Consider the following 4,443-nt stretch of genomic DNA (forward strand, 5'->3'; position numbering starts at 1 on the left):
CTTTCAACGTTTTCAGAAGTTTATTAATTGATCGGTTTTGTATGAATGACTTTTATATAATTGGTCAAAAAGAAAATGTTCTGTATTGTAACACTAACTAGTGTGGGTAACGAGCCACCAGAACTTTTTCTGTTCTACAGGATTAATATCTTACAGTGTAACTCTGAAGTGAATTAATCAACATTATGAGCACAGATAACAGAAGAAGAACTTGCCTTGAGGTAGAAGCAGAATCCCGAACATCAGCGGCAGGAGATGCATGTTGACGGAGGGATACAACTGAGTTACAGTTTGATGTGTTACGGCTTTAAGTAGTTCTCCTGAGGAGGCGTTGTCCTCATCCTAAAAACTCCTTCATACCGCCCCGATGGGTGACGGGGGTTGGGGGAGGGGACTCTAGGAAATAAATCCTGTAAGATAGTTCTGGCAGCTTGGTGTGTGTCTATCTGTGTGTGTGTGTGTGTGTGTGTGTGTGTGTGTGTGTGTGTGTGTGTGTGTATGTGTGTGTGTGTGTGTGTGTGTGTGTGTCTCTGTGTTTGTGTGTATGTGTGTGTGTGTGTGTGTGTGTGTGTGTCTCTGTGTTTGTGTGTATGTGTGTGTGTGTGTGTGTGTGTCTCTGTGTTTGTGTGTATGTGTGTGTGTGTGTGTGTGTGTCTCTGTGTTTGTGTGTCTGTGTGTGTGCGTGTGTGTGTGTGTGTGTGTGTGTGTGTGTTTTTGTGTGTGTATGTGTGTGTGTGTGTGTGTCTCTGTGTTTGTGTGTATGTGTGTGTGTGTGTGTCTCTGTGTTTGTGTGTCTGTGTGTGTGTGTGTGTGTGTGTCTCTGTGTTTGTTTGTGTGTATGTGTGTGTGTGTGTGTCTCTGTGTTTGTGTGTATGTGTGTGTGTGTGTGTGTGTGTGTGTCTCTGTGTTTGTGTGTGTGTGTGTGTGTCTCTGTGTTTGTGTGTCTGTGTGTGTGTGTGTGTCTCTGTGTTTGTGTGTATGTGTGTGTGTGTGTGTGTGTCTGTGTGTGTGTGTGTCTCTGTGTTTGTGTGTGTGTGTGTGTGTGTGTATGTGTGTGTCTCTGTGTTTGTGTGTATGTGTGTGTGTGTGTGTGTGTGTTTGTGTGTGTATGTGTTTGTGTGTTTGTGTGTATGTGTGTGTGTGAGTCTGTGTGTGTGTGCGTATGTGTGTGTGTGTGTGTGTGTGTTAGTACAGAATACAAAGAGCCATAGTCAGAATCATTTTCATACCACCAGCTTCCTGTTCATTTCCCTGACATTGTAACACTGTCACACTGATCATAATCCTTTATCAGGTTTGACATCTTTCATTGTGGCACGTTTCAACGGTCTGAACCCTTGTGTTATGATATGTTACTCTAGGAAATACATCCTGTAAGATAGTTCTGGCAGCTCGGTGTGTGTCTGTGTGTGTGTGTGTGTGTGTATGTGTGTGTGTGTGTGTGTGTCAATGTGTGTGTGTGTGTTTGTGTGTGGTGCGTGTCTGGGTATATGTGTGTGTGTGTGTGTGTGTGTCTGTGTGTGTGTGTCTGTCTGTGTCTCTTTCTGTGTGTGTGTGTCTGTGCGTGTGTGTGCGTGTCTGTGTCTGTGTCTGTGTGAGTCTGTGTGTGTGTTTGTGTGTGTGTGTGAGTCTGTGTGTGTGTGTGTGTGTGTGAGTCTGTGTGTGTGTTTGTGAGTCTGTGTGTGTGTGTGTGTGTGTGTGTGTGTGTGTGTGTGTGTGTGTGTGTATGTGTCTGTGTGTGTGTGTGTGTGTGTGAGTCTGTGTGTGTGTGTGTGTGTGTGTGTGTGTGTGTGTGTGTGTGTGTGTGTGTGTGTGTGTGTGTGTGTGTGTGTGTGTGTGTGAGTCTGTGTGTTCTCCTTTAACTATACTTGTGGGGTCCCGACAGCTTTGTGGGGCCAAAATGCTGGACCCCACAAGTTTAAAGGTCTGTTTGAGGGTTAAGACTTGGTTTTAGGATTAGGGTTAGAATTAGGTTATGGTTAGGGTGAGGGTAAGGGTTAAGGTTAGGCATTTAGTGGTGATGGTTAAGGTTAGGGTAAGGGGCTAGGGAATGCATTATGTCAATGACGAGTCCCCACAAAGATAGTGAAACGCACTAGACTGTGTGTGTGTGTGAGTGTGTGTGTGTGTGTGTGTGTGTGTGTGTGTGTGTGTGTTTTATATTAGTACAGAATACAAAGAGCCATACTCAGAATCATTTTCATACCACCAGCCTCCTCTTCATTTCCCTGACATTGTAACACTGTCACACTGATCATAATCCTTTATCAGGTTTGACATCTTTTAGTGTTGCACGTTTCAACGGTCTCAACTAGAGCCCTGCGCGGGACTGTTTTCTTCATCCCGCTCCCGCCCGCTCCCGGCGAATTTCTGACCATTACCACCCGCTCCCGCAATGTGTACGTCCACTCCCGCCCGCACCCTAAAACTCTGAGAATTTATGCCCGCACAATAATAGAGATGCATTGATGTTGTGTCGTCTCCTGTCCCGCATGAGAAAACACGTCATCCATCCATCCATCCATCTTCGTCCGCTTATCCGGTATCGGGTCGCGGGGGTAGCAGCTCCAGCAGGGGACCCCAAACTTCCCTTTCCCGAGCCACATTAACCAGCTCCGACTGGGGGATCCCGAGGCGTTCCCAGGCCAGGTTGGAGATATAATCCCTCCACCTAGTCCTGGGTCTTCCCCGAGGCCTCCTCCCAGCTGGACGTGCCTGGAACACCTCCCTAGGGAGGCGCCCAGGGGGCATCCTTACCAGATGCCCGAACCACCTCAACTGTCTCCTTTCGACGCGAAGGAGCAGCGGCTCTACTCCGAGCTCCTCACGGATGACTGAGCTTCTCACCCTATCTCTAAGGGAGACGCCAGCCACCCTCCTGAGGAAACCCATTTCGGCCGCTTGTACCCTGGATCTCGTTCTTTCGGTCATGACCCAGCCTTCATGACCATAGGTGAGGGTAGGAACGAAAACTGACCGGTAGATTGAGAGCTTTGCCTTCTGGCTCAGCTCTCTTTTCGTCACAACGGTGCGATAAATGGAGTGTAATACCGCACCCGCTGCGCCGATTCTCCGACCAATCTCCCGCTCCATTGTCCCCTCACTCGCGAACAATACCCCAAGGTACTTGAACTCCTTCACTTGGGGTAAAGACTCATTCCCTACCTGGAGAAGGCACTCCATCGGTTTCCTGCTGAGAATCATGGCCTCAGATTTAGAGGTGCTGATCCTCATCCCAGCCACTTCACACTCGGCTGCGAACCGATCCAGTGAGTGCTGAAGGTCACAGGCTGACGATGCCATCAGGACCACATCATCCGCAAAAAGCAGCGATGAGATCCCCAGCTCACCAAACTGCAACCCCTCTCCACCCCGACTACGCCTCGATATCCTGTCCATAAATACTACAAACAGGATTGGTGACAAAGCGCAGCCCTGGCGGAGGCCAACTCTCACCTGAAACGAGTCCGACTTACTGCCGAGAACCCGGACACAGCTCTCGCTTTGGTCGTACAGAGATTGGATGGCCCTGAGAAGGGACCCCCTCACCCCATACTCCCGCAGCACCTCCCACAGTATCTCCCGGGGGACCCGGTCATACGCCTTCTCCAGATCCACAAAGCACATGTAGACCGGTTGGGCATACTCCCAGGCTCCCTCCAGGATCCTTGCGAGAGTAAAGATCTGGTCCGTTGTTCCACGACCAGGACGGAATCCGCATTGTTCCTCTTCAACCTGAGGTTCGACTATCGACCGAACCCTCCTTTCCAGCACCTTGGAGTAGACTTTACCGGGGAGGCTGAGAAGTGTGATACCCCTGTAATTGGCACACACCCTCTGGTCCCCCTTTTTGAAAAAGGGAACCACCACCTCTGCCACTCCTTAGGCACCGTCCCCGACTTCCACGCAATGTTGAAGAGGCGTGTCAACCAAGACAACCCCTCCACACCCAGAGCTTTAAGCATTTCTGGACGGATCTCATCAATCCCTGGGGCTTTGCCACTGTGGAGTTGTTTAACTACCTCAGCAACTTCCACCAGGGAAATTGACGACAATCCCCCATCATCCTCCAGCTCTGCCTCTACCATAGAGGGCGTATTAGTCGGATTTAGGAGTTCCTCAAAGTGCTCCTTCCACCGCCCTATTACCTCCTCAGTTGAGGTCAACAGCGTCCCATCCTTACTGTACACAGCTTGGATGGTTCCCCGCTTCCCCCTCCTGAGGTGGCGAACGGTTTTCCAGAAGCACCTTGGTGCCGACCGAAAGTCCTTCTCCATGTCTTCTCCGAACTTCTCCCACACCCGCTGCTTTGCCTCTTTCACGGCAGAGGCTGCAGCCCTTCGGGCCCTTCGGTACCTTGCAACTGCCTCCGGAGTCCTCTGGGATAACATATCCCGGAAAGACTCCTTCTTCAGTCGGACGGCTTCCCTGACCACCGGTGTC

The sequence above is a fragment of the Sander lucioperca genome, chromosome 16 (assembly GCF_008315115.2).
Source record: "Sander lucioperca isolate FBNREF2018 chromosome 16, SLUC_FBN_1.2, whole genome shotgun sequence".
Lineage (NCBI taxonomy): Eukaryota > Metazoa > Chordata > Actinopteri > Perciformes > Percidae > Sander > Sander lucioperca.